Source organism: Astatotilapia calliptera, chromosome 5 (assembly GCF_964374335.1).
Source record: "Astatotilapia calliptera chromosome 5, fAstCal68.1, whole genome shotgun sequence".
Lineage (NCBI taxonomy): Eukaryota > Metazoa > Chordata > Actinopteri > Cichliformes > Cichlidae > Astatotilapia > Astatotilapia calliptera.
In genome coordinates, this window is record NC_137426.1 from 10,194,211 (window position 1) to 10,215,215 (window position 21,005).

At 38.1% G+C, this 21,005-nt stretch overlaps 1 long non-coding RNA gene across 1 annotated transcript; it reads left to right on the forward strand.

Annotated features, from left to right (window-relative positions):
• The first annotated feature begins 1,545 nt into the window (after positions 1–1,545).
• Positions 1,546–3,202, forward strand: LOC145428854 (uncharacterized). Its single transcript, XR_013909190.1, has 2 exons — positions 1,546–1,862; positions 2,510–3,202. It is a non-coding gene; the product is annotated as an uncharacterized LOC145428854 (long non-coding RNA).
• The last annotated feature ends 17,803 nt before the right edge of the window (positions 3,203–21,005 follow it).

A 21,005-nucleotide genomic window follows, 5' to 3' on the forward strand; every position in this document is an offset into this window, starting at 1 on the left:
ATTTGGCTACACATTTATCAGGAGCATTGTATAAACACTGTATAGTGTTATGACATTAGTATGACTAACTTCAACTAATGTATGTTTTCACTCTTCCAACTTAGTCTTGTAAACTGAATGAAAAAAATAGTTTATTTTTACATTGTTTAAAATTACCATCTAACTCTACAAAAGAACAGTCTATTTTTTCATGCCCCTGCCTCTTACAAAGCCGATATGGTTCATCTCTACTGGAACAAGTTTAATAATTAATATTTCCAGTATACCATAAACCATTCACAAATTAGAGCTTTTATAATGTCAAATCCCTGGTTATATGTAAAATAAATAAATAAATAAAAAATATTTAAAAAGTGTGCATTACTATATTGTAGCCACAAGTATGTTCTAAAATGGTCACATGCAGGACTGAATGCATTGGAACTGACAAAGATCTTCAAGGCACTGTGTGGAACGTTCTCATATAGTAGCACATGTACTCAGCACACACATGTCCATTACTTTTTCATTCAGTTCTCTTCTTCATCCACTCCTTTTCACATACTCCAACGCTGAGACACTATTGAGTAAATGGTTTTCACATGTGTTCTGTGAAATCATCGCCGATGCATCATGTGTCAACACTAAAAAGTGCCACTTACATCAAACGTGGTGCACTGGGAAGAGATTGGTTAATGCTTAAAGGCAGTACCCCACACTTTTGTTCTGGGAATAATATTCTATATTCACCAGTGACAGAATGAAGAATTAATTACTGGAGCATCAGGTTTACCCATCAGTTCATGTGTGAATCACCGAGATCACCACTTTGTTCAGCTACAATGGACCTGTCTAGCCTTACAGCACTTAATACCTTCATTCAAGAAATGTGGACATTTAACCATACTCTTTCTAAAGACTTACAGAATGCTATAAACCTACGGTGGCCCCTAGAGACAAAGCACGTACAAACTCCAAAACACATGCAAACTCCAAAACACATGCAAATTCCAAAACACATGCAAACTAAAAAACACTTGCAAACTAAAAAACACATGCAAACTCCAAAACGCGTACAAACTCCAAAACGCGTACAAACTCCAAAACGCGTACAAACTCCAAAACGCGTACAAACTCCAAAACGCTTGCAAAATCCAAAACGCTTGCAAACTAAAAAAAACACTTGCAAACTAAAAAACACATGCAAACTAAAAAACACATGCAAACTAAAAAACACATGCAAACTAAAAAACACATGCAAACTAAAAAACACATGCAAACTAAAAAACACATGCAAACTAAAAAACACATGCAAACTAAAAAACACATGCAAACTCCAAAACGCTTGCAAACTAAAAAGCACATGCAAACTAAAAAGCACATGCAAACTAAAAAGCACGTACAAACTCCAAAACACGTACAAACTCCAAAACACTTGCAAAATCCAAAACACTTGCAAACTCAAAAACACTTGCAAACTCAAAAACACTTGCAAACTCAAAAACACTTGCAAACTCAAAAACACATGCAAATTCAAAAACACAACGGAAGTGCTCCAGGACGCTAGGGGCAGTGTTGAGCTTTTGTTACCTAGTAACTACACAAGCCAGGAAGTACCAATGACCGGATTTGGGGTTTGCAGCCTTAAAGGCCGCATTTTAAGGCCGATTACCTCACAGCGACAAAAGAAGGCTTTCCGAATTCAAAGGCTGCCCGAAATGCGGCCCTGAAATGCGTCCTTAATTTCCCTGAATTTTAAGGATGGGTCGGTGTAGCCTTCATGGCCCAACATATCCCAGACTTCATAGTGCGGTGGTGATGTGGATAATTTTGCCGGAAAAAAAACGGTGGAAGCGGAGCGGAGGAAGAGTAAACTTTCAGAAGTAAGTACTGAATATTATGTCACTTATTTATGCGCAAATATTTTTTCAATGAAGAACATGAAACCATTATTGTTGGCCACATGTCAGGAAAGTTGACATTAGCGATGTTTGTACTTTCAGAATTAACTTGGTTTTAAAGCCTTTACTTTAATAAATATATATATAGTCGACCTTAATCTTACAGAGATGATTTTGTGGATAATTAAAGTCAGTCATATATCCACAAACACAACAAGCTGAAAGTCAGTGATGCTGCTCAGTTCGCAGTCATGAATATCACGGCACAAGCAGGATTCACTGCACTGTTAACGTTAGCTATGTTATATTGCTGCCTCTGTTCGGTGGTGTCGAGCCAAACGGACTTTAACGTGTGTTTGAACGAGCTGACGGTTCACTCGTTAAGCTGAAAGAAAGATGCTTTAATCACAGCAGTCACACATGTGTCCACTGTACCATCTGGGAACTCTTCTTGTTTTGTAATAACACAAACTAAATCCTCCTTCTTTTGTGCTGTTTTGTAGCAGTGTATACACCTGAGACTTTAACCTGTGTCTGTCCTGCACTCTCTCTCTTTTTCTTTCTCTCTGATTGTGGAATAAAAGTATGAACATGTGTTTATAAGTTACACTTGTGTTTGAATCCTGCAGCTTATCACACATTTGATTTCCATGTGTGACAACTGCAAGTGTCCAGAGTGAGGACAGACTGAGGGACCCACTGCTGCACATCATCTGTGAGGCTTTGCATCCCTGATGATCCACCGAACTCAACAGTGTATGAGGAAGAGGAGGAGGAAGAGCCAGCAGCAGCTGACAGATGGAGAGAATAGACAGACTGTTCCCTGTTTGTGAAGGACTGCTAGAAAAGTTTAACATAACTGTCTGTCCTGAATCAGTCTTATTAGGTAATGTTCAAATAATTTTATCCTCCCAGTGTTTTCAGTGTGGGAGAAAGTACTCAGGGCCTTCAAGTTACACACTATGAAAGGCAGCAACAAGTTTAATATTCAGAAACCTAAAGTATGTATCTGCAGCAGAATGGAGCTAAAAATAAATGTTTGTTCCAGTTCTATGAAGCTTTGAGTATTTTGGATTAGTAGCACTGCTGTGTTTGGTTCATCATATTGCTGTAATTGTTTATATGCTTTATATATTCTGAGGTAAGTTGATCTATAGTGTTACATCATATTCTATAAGGATGTTATGTGTTTGTATACTTTCTGCCCAGTTTGACCCATTTAGCAGAACTCAGCCTGTTTAAGGCTCTGATATCTATTCTGTATGACTTAAAGCAGTTATGACATGGTCTGATTTTCTCACCCAATAAAGGAATATTTCATATATCAGTCTACTCTTCATTTTATCAGAAACAGTTATTACAGCTTGTACATTTTCTTTTTATAAATATATGTAAGCAATGAGCCAAATTTAGTAATGGCAACATACTGAAGTAACAACATTTGTCTCTGATATATGATACACCTATATATACACTGCCAAAGATACTTGTCTTTGAGTGAAGATTTAAGGTGATAAGACATAACTGCAACTTGAATCTGTACTGGTCAGTATTTGACACAGAGTTCATGTTCACTGCTGTAATAGCTAATAATTTATATAATAACTATAATATTGGCCATATTATATTTACATTACCAAAGTGATATGACTTTAGTCTCATGAACAACATTAGCTAATTCTTATTTACTAACTAATCTTGAAATAACTGTTCAGTACAGAAATGAAGCCCAAAAATCATGTTTTACTGTCCTGTGGTCTCAGCCTCAGATACTTATCAAATCACACAAAGCTCTTGTAGAAAAAAACAAATGAACAAAATATATTCTCCCTCATTTCTGTCAAACCAAGTTGTATGACACGTTTCCAGCGGTTAGTATCATGGTTGCTAGGCAACCTGGGAAGCGCGACAGAGACTAGACCGTCCCATACAGACAAACTTGCCGTTTATTTTGCAAATAGAGCTCAACACTGCCCCTAGCGTCCTGGAGCACTTCCGTTGTGTTTTTGAATTTGCATGTGTTTTTGCAAGTGTTTTGGAGTTTGCAAGTGTTTTGGAGTTTGCAAGTGTTTTGGAGTTTGCAAGTGTTTTGGAGTTTGCAAGTGTTTTGGAGTTTGCACGTGTTTTGGAGTTTGCACGTGTTTTGGAGTTTGCACGTGTTTTGGAGTTTGCACGTGTTTTGGAGTTTGCATGTGCTTTTTAGTTTGCAAGTGTTTTGGAGTTTGCAAGCGTTTTGGAGTTTGCAAGCGTTTTGGAGTTTGTACGTGCTTTGTCTCTAGGGGCCACCATAATAAACCCATGAAACTACTGATGATTTCTATGTGGCTGAAGCTATCCTACTATCAACCACTTAGAAACAGCATTGTGTTTTTTAGAGCATTAAGCAATAGGGATGTTTACACATTCCTGATTTAGACTAAGTTAGTTATAAGGGCGTACACAAATCATTCCTGGTCACATATGACCAATTAAAACACACACACACACACACACACACACACACACACTGCAACCATGGGATGAATCTTAAATGCAAAAACATCCGAAAGAGCTTAAAAATAAAATACAGGTTCACTACAACACAGCTGCTGCAGCTAAAGCAGAACGAGAGCGTGTGTGAAAGGAAAAACAATGCACTAATGTGTGTGTGTGCTTGTTGAGTTGATGAGACTAGAACAGTGGTATGTTTAAAAAACTAAAGCTATTTAAAGTTTATCATGAGAGGCCAAAACTAGGCCATGTCTTCCTTGGTCCTGGTGATCTTGTTCATATTATTTGCAAGAGAGTTACTGGTCAATAGCTTTGAAAATAACTTGCTCAGCAGTGCATTAGGTCTGCAGCTTAATGGCAGTGTACCCTGGTAAGAAATGAAGTACGGGTCTTTGGTATGTTTTTAAGACAGCTGATATAAGAAAAAGGATTTCTACGATAGTTTCAGGCTGCTAAAATTGTTGTTTTGTTTTGGGTTTTTTTTTTTTTCAAATTTAGTGTCCGCATGTTAGGTTTCTTTCCTCACAGCTGGTTAATGACAGCAACCAAATCCTGCTGCTGCAGTAAAGAGAAAGAAACAAGTCAGTTATGTTTAGTAACAAGATTTTTTATGCCATTGGGTCAAAATATCAAGATCACATAATTTGACTAAAGTAAGAAAACTGCCAGTTGAAAGAAACCCTCGAGAAACATATCACCATATCAGCAAGGTTCTGAGAAAGTTTCAAGCCTTTAAACATTGGTTAGTAAAAACGGCTGGTTCCTGGCAGCTTCTTTGGCCTGTGCTTCCCTGAGACATCGGGGCCAAGAGGAAATGCCACACTAAAATAGCATTTTGACCTTCAACCCCATCTTGTCATGTCTCTGAAAGACTACATGAAGTCTCCACAGCGAGCCTTAAGCTAAGCTGTTCTCTGTTCTCCACTATTTTTTGAGACATTATACTGACCTTTATGTACTGTGTGGGAGGCACAGGTCAATAATGCTGAGTGGTAGAATCACTGTCGGATACATTCTTTCAGTTTAACCTGAATGACAGATTTTTCATTCTTGAAAGCTACTGTAATGGATGTGGGTACGAGGTCAAGAGCCCTGCTAACTCAACAAATTCCACTATGGAGGTATTAATGTTAAGAGTTTCAAAATTACCATTCACTGAAGAACACATCCTCATGGCCAACAGAGATGTGCTTAAAAATCTTTTGGCTAAGCACATCAACATTTTGACAACGTGGAAATGTTGGCTTTCACCTTTTTCTTCTGGACTTGATGCTTTAGCAGGCTTTTGGTTACGTGAGAACCAGTGCATGCTGAGAGAGGATTTAAGATGCTATGAAAACACTACAATTGAACATCTGCATTCTAGTTGTGTTTCGGGTGTATTGAGTGATATGGTGATCCACAAGTCTTAGCGTGGGTGAGAGAACACACACAAAAAGAACACATCTGGTCTATTATTTATCTCCACTCAAATTATAACTCCAAACCTGCCTGTATGTACAATTAACCACATTTAATTATATAGTCTATATCTATAAAAGTAACTGCTCGTCTGCCTTCACACACATATGAACCTGAGTGACATCCCATTCTTAATCCACAGGGTTTAATATGATGTTAGCCCACCCTTTGCAGCTATAACAGCTTCAACTCCAAGGAAAGGTTTTCAGAAGGTTTAGGATCGTTTACGGGATTTTTTGACAGTGCGTTTGTGAGGTCAGACACTGATGTTGGAAGAGAAGGTCTGGCTCACAGTATCTGTTCTAATTCTTCCCAAAGATGTTCTGTCAGGTTGAAATCAGCACTGTGCAACCCAGTAAAGTTCTTCCACACCAAACAGGCTCATGCCTTTATGGACCTTGTTTGTGTACTGGTGCACAGTCATGTTGGAACAAGAAGGGGCTAGCCCAAAACTGTTCCCACAAAGTTGGGAGCATGAAATTGTCTAAAATGTCAAGTTGGCCCCTCGACAAATGTTGAGTTTCTTTCACTGGAAATACGGTTCCGAGCTCAACTCCTGAAAAACAACCCCATAGCATAATCCCGCCTCCACCAAACTTTACCCTTGGAACAGTGTCATCAGACAATATAACAACTATAACAACAAACTCTACAGAAAGTTAGCAACCTCTGCACACACTGCACCTCAGCATCAGCTAACACCGCTCTGTGATTTTATGTGGCCTAACACCTCATGGCTGAGTTGCTGTCATTCCCAATCGCTTCCACTTCACAACTGGATTTCTTTATAGGTGGCATCCTATCACATATCACACTGAAATTCACTGAGCTCCTGAGAGTGACTCATTCTTTCACAAATATTTGTAAAAGCACTCTGAATGCCTAGGCGCTTGATTTTATACCCCTGTGGCCATGGATATGCAATATAGCATAGATTGACTGACAACTTTGGTTGCAGTTGCATTGGCGTGTACGTTTTTGTTAGTTTTGTGGCATCCACTGTTCTGTTCAGAAAAAAGGTGCTGATGAAATGCTGATGATAATACAGAAGGGCCACCACTGCTACCTCTACACCATAGCTGCTCAAACCGATATCTCATCTCGAGCTTTTCCTCTCTAAAACGTGAAATAGACACGCATGCAGAAGTTGCAGTAACAGCACAGGGAGGTGTCTATTACACATTTTGCCGTGATACTGGATTGAGCTGCTAGACTAGGCTATTTAAAAGGCTGATATCAGGAAATTTGCAAATGTCGTGACTGATTTGCAGACCAAATTCGATGCTTGTTTTCAATTTTACCTCTGAGCTCTATGAAATCTTGTAGTAAGCAGTAACACAAAAATTGGATTATTGTGGTGTTAGTAGGGGGAAAAAAAGTTTCTCTTCACTTCATACATTTTGACACCAAATTCTAAACTGAAAAACGCAGAACGACATGTGACTGCTTAGGCCATTATGGCATTTGTATTAAGCAGCTGGTGAAAACCAAGAAGCAGCTGTTTGTTTAAGCATCTGTTTTATCGTATGTCCCCTTACAAACACCAGATTTAAATTGGGTCTAAAAGTATATATCCAAGGGAATAAGTGAATGAAGGATTGTGCTTCTGTACTTGGTATAGTCTCAGCTCAGCCCATATGTGAATCACAAACTCTTTGTAATAACTTGCGTCTGTCAAGAGAGAGGATGTACCTGTCAGATCATTTAAATTACTACAACCATTGTTGAGATGGAAATGCTTGGATCAGCGTGTTTGACGTTGTGGAACTTTCAGGGCCCTGAAAGTATGCCTCGCTGAGTTTTGGTGGCTTTGCAAAGCAGAATTATGCTCTGTGAAATGTCTCTGTCCAAACTCGCGAAGTTGAATCAACAAACTCAGGTTGAGCTTGGATGTATTTCATAAACACACACACTGTTCCCACCAGCATAAGCCTGCCTTTCATTCACTTTGACTCACACACTTATATAATCAGTGTACACACACACACACACACACACACACACACACACACACACAGCAGACATTTACATACCGGGTGCTGCATGAATGATTGTCTTAATTTATGCTGTCACCATCAATACACTTTGACTGTACTGCAAGATGGTCACACTGGAAATTTTATACAAAAAAAGAAAAAAAAAAAAAGACTTTATACCATAAATGGATGATTACAAACTTCAAATACTTCTCATACAAAAAAAAAAGCATCTTTGCACAGGAAAATCCTGGATTTTAATTTACATTCATACACCTCACTCCTCCTCGTTCCCTATATTTAATAGCCTCTTGTAGATCCCCGACTGTTCATAAATCAAGAATTCAGCTTTGGCGCTATTACAAATTGAGTCATCTAGCAAACGCTGCTGTATCCATGATGCTTCAATGTTAAGTGCAGGAAAAGATGGAGAAAAACAAAGGAAAGGCCTTACTTCATTTCCATGTTATTTTTCCATGACAGTTTCCAAGATCTAGAACAAACCAGGTCTTATTTTTGGTCTAATAACCCAACACACCACAATAACTAAACACCTGCTTGTGAGCTAAATATAACATTCTTTACATGGGTTCTAAATGAAGAGACATCCATTTATTTATTTTACTTTACAATTTTAGAGGCACCTAAATATATTTTTTAAAACAGTTTTTAGAACTTTGGATGTTTATTTGTTTTATTTGTGTTTGCATGTTCATTTTTTCAACTTTTTATCATATTGACACAAGTGCAGCACACTGAAACATTGCACTTGCACCACATATGTTGAAATGTTTCTTGGGAAGGAAGGATGACAAAGTCCTGTAAAATATGGCATTGTAGCATAACACATTGAAAGATTTTATAGGACCCTCAAACAACATACCACAGAAATATTACTGAATCTCAAACACATGATTATCTGCGTCAGAACGCCGTGAAATTCTTATAGGTGCATGTTGAACAAGCCGTGGACTTGTGTGCTGAGACATATAGAAAGCCTCGATATGGAGGGAATTTATAAATAAATGCCCTGCTGGCTGAACTAGGCTCTTGCTGGTTTTTACAAATGATTCCTTCTTGTCATGTTACCTGTAATGCATTTATTTAAGAAAAAACAAAACTATTGCTATACATGTATACAGTACTGTGTAAGTAGTGCTGGAGTTTTGACTTCTTGAAATTCTATTCAGGTATAAATATTTGCAAACAAAGAAAAACAGGGATGATAGAATTTTGAGCAGAGAAAACACTGAAAGCATTTTATGATGTACAGCACGTCTTGCGCTACCCCTCAGTTTTTTTATATATTGATGGAAAAAGGGAAAATCGCTGTAGAGAGGCATCGAAACGTGCACATAGAAATAAAGTATATCAGGCAAAAACAAAGTTTGTACATTTCTAGCAAGCTTGAAAGTCAATATTTAGTATGCCCACCCTTTTTCTTAAACACAGCCTCAACTCACTTTTGTAATTTCTTGAAGTTGTTGTCAGGAATACTTCTTCATACTTCTTGAAGGACATTCAAAGTGCAGTTGAAGTCTGAGCTCTGGGGAGGCCAATCCATGACTGATAGTTACTAACTGTGACCGTTTTTTTTTTTTTTTTTTTTTTTTCCTCTTTCTATCCAGTTGTGATGTTTCCTCATTGTGAGTGTATTTGGGATCAGTCATGCCAAAAAAAAAAAAAAAAAAAAACCTGTAGTATTGTATGGTGGATTAATCACTCCATGCCACTGTCACTTAATATCAATCCAGTTCTTGTATAAATTGGCATACTTCAATCTTTTTTCCCCAAATTTCCTATCCTTAAGAATGGCTTCTTTGCAGCCTCCCTTGAACAAAGACCATTTAGGATGCTTCTTCAGTGAACTTTAGATTAATAAACAAAAGGGTCAGATACATTTCTCAGTTTCTGTGTCAGGTCTTTGCTAGATTTTAATTTAAAATATGACTTTCACATACTGTTCATACGCTGCAAGCCTGACACTTCTTTCCTTCTCTACTTCTTCAGTTTCCAAGAAAATATTTCGCCTTAGAAGCAAAGAAATTAGGGGTCATAAATGACACAAAACATTGTGTATTTGAAAGAGCTCCTTGTGATTTTTATGAGACTTTGATATAACAAAAAAAAAAAAAAAAAAAGCAATAATCAAGATCTTCCTGTGGGTTTGGGCAAGGTTGACACAAGAAGGAAAAATACATGCGTAATATTGAGAATATTTCTACCTACTGGGAATACAAACCACCTTCATCAAGAAACTGAGCAGCACCAGTGTGTCTGAGTTAAGAATGCGCAGCTACTTCAGTCTGTTTTGCTTGGAGTTTTGTGTCCCAACTGCAAAGCCTCTATGACTTTTAGGATTATAATGAGTCTGTAGTGTCTGAAGGGATTATTCCAAAATAGCATTGTTCTCAAATGAACTCCTCTTCCGTAATTACAATCCAACGAGATTACTGAACATTATACAAAACAAAAGTTTTGGGCTCACTTTGTGAATTTTTTGTTCACTACTGGTTCATGATAAGGCTCAGAGTAGTCCCTTTGTTTCCTCTGTTTTTCACAGTCAAGGTTAAAATTTTAAAGACTGGTATAACTGAAAGTCATAGCTTCAGTGACCTGTCTCTTAAATGTTGTAAGGAAGCACACTGTTGCTATGTGCTGGATTCCTGAAGTACTTTCTGAGTAGAGCCCCTGCAGGGAAAACCTATTGCACCTTTTAAAGAAGTGCTAGTGCCAACGCTGCGAAAGAGACATATGAGACTGTGGACATCCAATTGATTTTCAGTCAACACATCCCTCACGTAGTCTTTTATGTGTTAAATTATTTAAGCACTGCAGCTTGAGGGAAGTGAGTTTATATCCTCCCAGAGGAGCAGGCAACTTACCTGTGTCACTGAGTATTTTGCATCAGGTATTTCACACAGATTCAACTGTATTAGTTAAATTGGTTTTCTCAATTGGCCTTTTCACCCGTGGGTTGAAAAGGTCTTAAGCTGGTGCTTTAGGGCACTGCACATTATCCTCACAGAGAAGGTTTCTATCATTACTACCATGTATTAGTAAATGGACCATTTCAAATTTCCCCTCCAAGCATCATTTTATCATCATACAATGGACTTTCCCCGGCGGCATCTCTGATAAATGATCATACTCATTATTCTTCAAGGATTAGTGTCATAATCGATTTTGTCCGAACAGGCTGCATTCCACAATGTGTTCTTAATCCTATCCCCAAGAGATGCTGAACTTTGTCACATCCAATTAGGTCACATAAGTCAGTTAAACTGAGCAGCTTTTACAACTTCTTTTTATATGCTGTATAGTTGCTGAGCCATCCTTGGATAAGACCCGTCTTTATTCATTTCTGGCATTTGTAAAGGTTGTTGTGGGAGGATATTTGACATGCCTAGCATTTAATAGGTGTGGGGTTTATTTAGCATGCAATCATTCAAATATGCTTTTCATCAACAAACAGCACAGTTTAAACTTTGAATTCAATTGTGACTCACATGGCAACTTAAAAAAAAAAAAAATAGATGTGTTCAGCCTTCAAGTCACTGGATATCTTTGTAAAGCTGCCCTGTGTGTTCTCTGGCCCTTTGGTAATGGCTGCCCTGTACTCTATTCCCAGCTGCAAGATGGACCTGTGGTGCATGTGACATCTGTATCTGCCAATGGACGTGCTAAGCCTGTCAGCTCCACAGCACTGAGCCTGTCAGTCAGACTTGCTACGAACAGCCTGGGACCACAGCTGTCATAATGATCCAACAAAAGAAAAGAACAATCTGCTGATCTTCTCTTAGCCTGACTGAGACTGCGTGTGTTCTTAGCAGTAGTCAGTGGTCGGTTCAGCTAATGTAGACCAGATACAGAATATGACGGTCCTTCCCTGGCAACATTTTAGCATGATAATGATGGCGACGAATAGCATTATACAACAACACAAATTAAAGGGATTATATCTACAGAACTGACAATGACTGCACTGATTAGTTCATTCCTAAGCACTGTAGCATTAAGAGGGGAAAACTATAATTGTGAGGGACAGTTGGATTGGTTTAGAGTAGGTTTCTTGTAATTAAATAAGCTGCATAGTCAATAAATGCCATTTTAGTTAGCACAAAATTACATCCCTAGTGTTTAAACCATTCTAAATAAATCATGGCCTAAGAGAGCTCTGTTAGTTACAGGCATCTGTTTGGTACAATATACATAAAAATTGGGCCCAGAGGTACATTGCTCTGTGACTTTTTTTTTTTTTTTTAACATTGCCATTAGAGACAACTGTGAAAAGGTTAGTATGTCAGGTATTCTGGGAGGGCAGTTGGTACTTTAATGGTAAGAGAGTGTATGAATAGAGCTTACAAGAATAGCCAATTATATTTTAACAAGACTGCTCTAGACTGCTGATACTTCATTGATGTATACAGGGCTAAAACCCCTAATCCCCTGGGAATATTGGTAAGGTATAACGAGGCAGTTATTCAGACAAGATCAGTTCTGCCAGCCACTCGTTACACAGGCTGTCACTGCTGATAAAACTTGATGAATTGCTTTGTATAATAGCTTTAATAGTGTATGTTATAGTTTTTATCCATTTGTCAGCAAGCAGTTGAAGATCAGGGGGATAGACTGTATTTCTACATCTGTTAAAATTGCACTGCAATAATCTATCATGTGAACCACATGGCCAGGAATTATAGACTGTATTAAATTTTGTTGCCATCTTAGCAAAATATTACACTGGCTGAGAGATCCAAGAAAAAGAACACACATTAAAAAGTTTGTTTGTTTTTTTAAAATGAAATCCAAGGAATTAATGGAAATAAATATCAGTTTTAAGCAAAAGAAATTATACAAACTAACTTTAAGAATCATTTATTTGAAAACATACACAATAATACACATAAATAAGACACGTAACTCATCTACACATGAAGAAATATGATTATTTTTCAAGCAGCTGTATATACATCTGAAATTGCATATTTATAAACAAAATTTTAATTTTGCATAGTAAAATAAATTGTAAGTATTGGTGTTACAAATGAGCATATATGATAATTATGTTGCATAGTTGGAAAAAAATATATATACATTGTGGGCCATTTATATGGATACACCGTAATAAGGTTCAAGGTTCTAGGTTCTTTATTATTTGTCACATGCATAGTTATACAAGTATAACACACAGTGAAATGTAGCCTGACACGCTCCTCGACAATAACATGGGAATGGTTGGTGATATCAAAGTCCTGTTTGTGGCACATTAGTATATGTGAGGGGGCAAACTCCTCAAGATGGGTGGTGACCATGGTGGACATTTAGAAGTCGGCCATCTTGGATACTTTTGTTTGTTTGTTTTTTTCCCCCCAATAGGAAGAGGGCCAGGTTAGGGTTATTTGAAATTGCTACATGATGATGTGTTTCCCTCTTTATGCACTGAAGCTGGCACGTTCCCTGAGTTTTTCCAGCAAGATGGTGCACCACCACATTATGGGTGACAGGTCCAAGCATTCCTAGATGAACATTTTCCTGGAAAGTGGATTGGTCGTCGTGGGCCAGTTGAATGGCCCCCAAGGTCTCCCGATCTGACCCCGTTAGACTTTTCTCTTTGGGGTCATCTGAAGGCAATTGTCTATGGTGTGAAGATACGAGATGTGCAGCACCTGAAACTACGGATACTGGATGCCTGTGCTGGCATTTCTCCTGCGGTGTTACTATCAGTGTGTGAAGAGTGGGAGAAGAGGGTTGCATTGACAAGCCAACACAATGGGCAGCACATTGAACAAATTTTATAAGTGGTCAGAAACTTGTAAATAACTGATGAAAGAATAAAGTTACGTTGAAACCAAGCACACCATTGTTTTTCTTGTGACATTACCAATAAGTTTGATGTGTCACATGGCCCTCTTCCTATTGAAAAAAACAAAAGTTGTATCCAAGATGGCCGACTTCTAAATAACCACCATGGTCACCACCCATCTTGAGGAGTTTGCCCCCTCACATATACTAATGTGCCACAAACAGGACTTTAATATCACCAACCATTCCCATGTTATTACGGTGTATCCATATAAATGGCCCACCCAACACTTTGAGATAAAGAAGTAGAATTTGTGTTTGTTACATGAAAGGTGTCCTGAGCAGTGGAATCTGCCTCTAATCCTTTTCTAATACAAGCTCAGACTAACATATGGAACACAGAAAATGTGGTGCAGTAATTTTTTGTTGTTTCTGAACATAAAAATGTGGTTTACGTTTTGTTGTTGCTGTGGAACAAGTTTTCAAGGATCCAATGGGTGTTCACTTGGAGTGACTCCACTTCTTGTAAACGAACGGAAGCTCTTGCAAAGGGATTTAAAATGACAGTTCATATTTTTTTCCCCCTCCACTGTTAGTGTTCAACAAATGCAGCCAGGATTGTAATGAGGCTATGGGTTGTCTTTGCCTCCTGTTACCCAAAGCAGAGTTTTAACAAGGGCATTGTGAAGGGAATGCTGTCATATGGCTGAGTGTGAATACGACGCTGTCTGCATTCAGATCGTAGTCTCACTCTCCCTGCTCAATGAATAATGCAAAGCTAGCTAGTCAGGTGATAAATTCTCAAGTGTAAATCCACGAAGCACATCAGTGATGTGACTGTATTTTGACAGTACATCGTCAGATGGAGAGGGTTCATACCAATCTGCAGAGAGCTGAGACAGGAAAACACTTCAGTGTTAACAGCTGCACTGTAACGGCTGACATTCGAAAGGATAAATGATCACAAATGCTTTGTTTCTGCGCCGATGCTCTATGAGTGATCAGATAAACATAATTATTATGTGTTCGCAATGAAATGGGAAAATTGCACCTGTAACTTTGGGTCATGGACTACCACCAGGTGTAGTCATACCCAATTATTTCAGTGGTTCAGGTAATGATAGGTGGAGAGGAACAACAACAGTCTGTAGTCATTCAAATACCATTTCATTTGAAACTCACAAGAAACAATAACTTAAACAGGGCATGGAAAAAATAGCTTTAATGTCATTTTCTATAATAAGAAAGTGTTTCTGCTTTAATTTCAGTAGCTTTACACTATTATTTAGTGCTTAGGTAACTAAGCTGACAGTTGCCATTAAGTTGCAGGTGGATTTGGCTGTCAGTATGAGGGTGACGCTGCAAAGGAGTGAATGAGGCTTAAAAGAAAATAAAACCATAGTGTTGTCAGTAAAAGACTCATGACAAGAAGCCTGTACTAGGAGGTGGTATAAAGCTGGTTATCAACTTCATCCATCCATTCGCGTCCGCTTATCCTTTTCAGGGTCGCGGGGGGCGCTGGAGCCTATCCCAGCTGTCATAGGGCGAGAGGCGGGGTACACCCTGGACAGGTCGCCAGTCTGTCGCAGGGCTAACACACAGAGACAGACAACCATTCGCACTCACATATTCACACCTATGGGCAATTTGGATTAACCAATTAACCTGTCCCCACTAAGTGCATGTCTTTGGACAGTGGGAGGAAGCCGGAGTACCCGGAGAGAACCCACGCAAACACGGGGAGAACATGCAAACTCCACACAGATGGTGGCCTGATGGTGGAATTGAACTCAGGACCTTCTTGCTGTGCGGCTGTGCTAACCACCATGCCACCATGCTGCCCTGGTAATCAACTTGATGAGTTAATTCATTTTTTTCCTTGTACATTAATACGAAAGGTGTGATGTTGACTAATCACAATTATGGCTAAATAACTCGGTTTTATTTTACAAAGGAAAATAAAAATGTACTATGGAGAAAATATAGAGGTTACACCTAGAATATAAAGTGAAAGTAAGACAGCTGCTGCAGACAAATCAGGGGTGTGAGTGTGTGCGAAAGGAAAAGCGATGCACAGTAGTTTAGTATTAAAAGCACTATAAATGCACATGTGCTTTAAGTGCTTTGGTCAGTAAGACTTGAAAAGTGCCACTAAATTAATGAAGTTCTGCCTGTTTGAAGGCAGAAAGGAAAGTAATCAAAAAAAAAAAAAAAATCCTGACTGTGGAAGTTAACAGACTTATCAATATCATGATCGACTAATGATTAGTCCATTAAATTAACATTGAAATGTGCACAAAACATTTTTAATTTTTATTCTTTCTGCTGCAGCATCGTTGGCGTTTATCAGAGCAAAGAACATATACCAAAACAGAATTCAAATATAGGCTTAGACTAGGCAAAGTGTGAATTTGATGTAAAGTCCACCAATTTACAAATAAGTGCCCTGCTTCAGGTTCATATAGTCATGCTTATAGGATAATATAATTGTTCTAAATTTGCTTGCAGCAAACAATAACTACATATAAAAAGAGAAATCAAGTTACATACAGCAATTTAAAAAAAAAAAAAAAAAAAAAATCTCTGAAGGACAGAAAATGGGTTTTAGCAAAAAGTCTTTAATTATGGCTGATAGAGGAATGTTAAAATAAAAGGCAATGGCAAAACTAAACTATAACCTGAAATGGGGAAGCTAGGATTAACCATGAAAACTGTGACATGAAACATGAATCTGAACCCAAGCTTGAAAATCATCCTGTGACTTAAAGTAAAGCTAGAAAGAAACACTAGACCTTTCAAAATAAAAGAGGGAAACATGGAGAGACAGACACGCAACATAGCCTTGTCAATGGAACATGGAGCATGTAGACATGAAACACGTGACAGACTGAGGACGGATGGAACATGGGAGAGGTAACTGGGAACAGAAAAGGGAGTCGATGGCACGGGCATAACTTACACATTTAACATGAGGGACAAGACAGACTGCGCAGAGGACACAAAGACTCCATAAACACAGAGACCTAAAACATAAACCAGACTAAGATTCAACTAAGACAACATTATCTCATAAGTCAAAATAACCAACTCAACTACAACCTTAAGAACAACACACTAACTAAACATTTTAACACAAGACAACACCAAATAAATTCAAAACGCTGGGTCAGACCCAGGCCCTGACAGGGCCCCAATAAGAAGAACGAAAACCCAGGGTTAACCCCGAAGTTACTTGGATAACCCCAAACCCTGCCGTACACACCCCAGGACTTCCTGATACGATGCAAACCCCTGGTAAATCCAAATCAGCAATATGAGGAGCACAGCTGACAAATTAAAAAAGTAAACTTCTGTTAAGGTAACGAATAAACAAAAGTATAGAGAGAAAGAAAAACGAAAAGTTCATGACCTGAAGCAGACCACCTCATCTGTAAAAGAATGTGGTGCTTCTGTTGCAGCTAGGGCATGTGTGACTGCCAATGTAACTGGCATTTGTCTGCGATTTCACTGCCACAAACAGAAGCAACAGCATGGATGTTCATACAGTTTGTATACTCAGATTCAACCAAATGGTGCATAACACAAAGTTGATACAAGCAGAATAGGAATCTTATGCATATAGTCAAAGCAAGCCCAAAAAAAAAGGTCAAAGATAAGACGTGGAATTCAGTGACTGTATCACCTGATCTCAGAATTATTAACAGTCTTTTTTAAACATGATTTCATCCACATTTGTGATATTTACATTTTTCCTCTAAACTACTGAAAGGTTAATGCTTTCATTTCATCAACCCTTATGAACTGTTCATATGCATGTTTGTTCTTCATTTGAAGGTGTAGCTGCTCTACAATTTCATTTTGCATCATTTAATGACTAAAAGGCTTCCATTTTTTAAAAAGTTTTTAAAACACAAATTTTTGGAGAAAACATCCATGATAAGAAAATATAATGTTCTGTTTGACCTAAGACAAGGAAATATAGTCATTTAACTATATACTGAAAGTGAAAATGTCAAGCATATTCAGGATCTCCATGCAAAATAATCACAACCATTAAATACTTACTGCTATATGAGAAAAAAAAATTAAATCTCAGAGCTGCCATCTAGTTGTAAGATGGACTATTTGTTCATTTAAAGCAGACTAGTTTGAATGTGTGGGACTTTCACATGAGTTTCCAAAACTCACTAAAATGGCAGCTTATGTGCTTTTATAATCTTGTGACCCTCAAATCCCTCTTTTGATCCCCATTTTAACATCAGTTAGATTCATCTCAATTCTCTAAGAATAAATCTCAGTATAAATCATAAATACATTTTTTTTGATGTTCTGTTTTCCTTGACTTGTACAAAATGTACCAAAAATTACTTGAACAGCACAAAATTTTGCAATGTTTTCATTTTTGTATTCGGGGTCATTTTAGAAAAAAATTATCATATCTGAGGGTAAAAGTGCAACATTTGGGGTATTCTTAACGCAGTTCAATCTCAAATTTTGGCCCAAACAGAAATGATTAAAAAAAGATTTTCTTCACATGTTTCTGTGTCTTTTAATAATTTAATTACAAGCTTTTGATGCTAAAGTACACCTTGACACCAGTACACAAAACATTTTAGAAAGACCTGCAGGTTAAGAATGTTTCTTGTCCTACAATCATCATAAGCAGTTTGAATGAAATTGACTGTCCAGAACAAAAGGTGCAGAGAGTGATCTCTTTCAGAAATGCTTCTCACCATGTTAACAGTGTGTTTTGACTAACTCAGTTTAGCTTAATTAGACATATTCTCCATTTTTAATGGAGTTCTAAATCTGTCTAAAACTAAACAGAAATCGTAAGAAAGTCTAGAACTAGATTAGAGCGTGTCCTTGATACAATGCTCTGTACTATGCACACACATTGACGGAGTGTATAGAAAAACAGACCAGTGCACTTAAAAATGCAAGTGGTGCACAGGTGCATGCAGGCATGTGCTATGGAAGACAACACAATTCATGTTTTGCCTACATCGCCACAGGCTCTCCTCTCTTCACGCTTCATTGCTGCAACCAGTATAACCACAAACATCGTCTGCTTAGACATTGATCTGTCGGTTTGATTTGGGCCCACTCCAAACTGGTACACATCCAAGTGATTTCTAATTATCATCACGGTAACACATGAAGAGGTAAGTTGACTGTAACACATTGGCATCTCTCTCATTAAGTCCTAGAACAGGAGAATGGCTTTACGTACAAGAGCAATTAAGCCTTGATGCCACTGCAGACTTACTCTTTTCCACTGGTTTACATCATTAGGGCTCAAAAGTGCTGCACTCTGCCTGTGGGAACCAGCTCCCAAGCCCTCAGAGCCACCTCAGATATCAAAAGGATGTTTGAATGTGCTTTGATTACTTGCACATTTTCAGAACAGGTGCAGTCAAAAAATCCCTTGCTCTGCCATGAAAATGAAAGTCTGTTTGGCTAATATGCCATTAGGATACTGAGTGTGAGACGCACAGCATTTATAATTAAAACTCTGGGTGAAAAGTATTTTGAAAAATAACCCTCGCATGTCTATAAATGTTAATGGCAACAGCACGACAGTGAAAGTCCAACCTATCATTTTAATACCTTCACACAGGAGCTAGATAATGCTTTATGACTAAACCGAGTACTTTACTATGCTTACTTTCTTTGTATACGGTTTTGTATGCATTAACAGCTTATTATCTTCATCATGCAACCAGAGATCTGAACATTCACAGCAATCTGTTAGATATTTGTCATACCTGAACCCCTACTTGGCTAAAATCAGCTTTTTGGCCAATTCCCACTCAATGCAATTTTCACATATGGAGCCCAAGGATGGGAAGAGAAGAGAAGTTACCCAAGAGGACCATCCCTGTTATTTCTAAATCAACAACTGTGCCTAAAGCCGACTGCATCCAAATTCTGTCACTTGAAACCTGCCAAAACCCAGGCCTGTTTCTGCTTCCTACTAGCTTCCACACACTGTGTCCGATGGTTCCCTGCCTCAGTCCTCCTGCCATTCACATTCTGGTCTCTTGTTTCTTGGCAAATTAGACGTTTGCTGTAAAATACAAGCCACGCATGCTCAGCATCTTTATGTTCATAGCGATGGAGAGGGAGGACTCTTCAGGCAACGACTGAGATACAGATTTCTAACTGCAGAGTTTTCCAGTAAAATATGTATACATCGGACACATGTGCTCCTTACTATGCACAATTCTGGCTATATATTTAGGGATCAGAGATGTTTCTTATTACCAAGAAAGATATTCCAGTTTATTTGTTTGTTTTTTAAACATAGAAAAAGAAAACCCAGATCTTCCTATTAATCATATTAGCAGTAAAGAGCTGAGTACAAGAACATGGATGATAATTTAATGTGGTCATGTGACAAGGACAAGATGCAGAAATCCGTTCTCCATATACGCAAATATCTTAGGGATTGCCTAACATCAAACCTACAGATACAATCTTTTTGTTTTGTTTTGTTAAATCAAATTTATAAGAACAACAAACAAACAAAGGTCAGTGGAGCATTATTAGCACATATTAAGTTGAACCTTGAGATGAAGAGAACTTTAGATAACAGATACAATAAGTCCTGCAACCTTGACCACACTCACCTCAGAAGCTTCAGAAAAACGCAAACAAGCCAATGCATCATGTGGCACTTTGATGCTGAACAATAACGGAAAACAAGGTTAGAGGACCAATTATGAAGATGCTGCACTGGTATACATTTGTTTCTACAAGGGCACCACTTTATACCACTCGGCTTGCTTTCCTGTTCCAATGTGAGATTTAGTTTCAGAAATAAAATTGCTTTGTTAGATTTAGCAGTGTTTGTATAATGTAGGATTTGCTATATATACACAGCACAATAGGTTTAGCAACCATCTCTCCCTCTTAAAGGGGAAATGGTTTGTTGCTCCACCACCCATTCAGCAAAAAGGACTTGCATCAAAGAACAGACCATAAATGATGAATGGTTAGACTCAGTAGCTGCTGTTTGAGGGATTTCCGAGCAAATCTGAGCCGTTAGGAGCTAGAATTCTGCTTAGAAATCAAATCTAACTTAAAAACAGCAAATATTGACACATTTACTATTTATTTTAGTTCAATCAGCTGCTGTATGTGAAATGCCGAAGCTTGTTTTCAGGACCCAATAAAGAATGAGTGGTTAACTCCAGCTGTATTAGTGAGGCAAGAATCAACTTATCTATTAGCTTGGTGGCACTTACATCTTGAAAAGACTTGAACAGCTCCGTCTTTCGCTCCCATAAGTGGTGTGCCTCATCATTGTAGTTCATTTTTACTTTTCTGAGTGGTGGGATCTCACAGAAATGTATACATGTAGAGAAGGTGCTGTCTGATTAATCCTGTG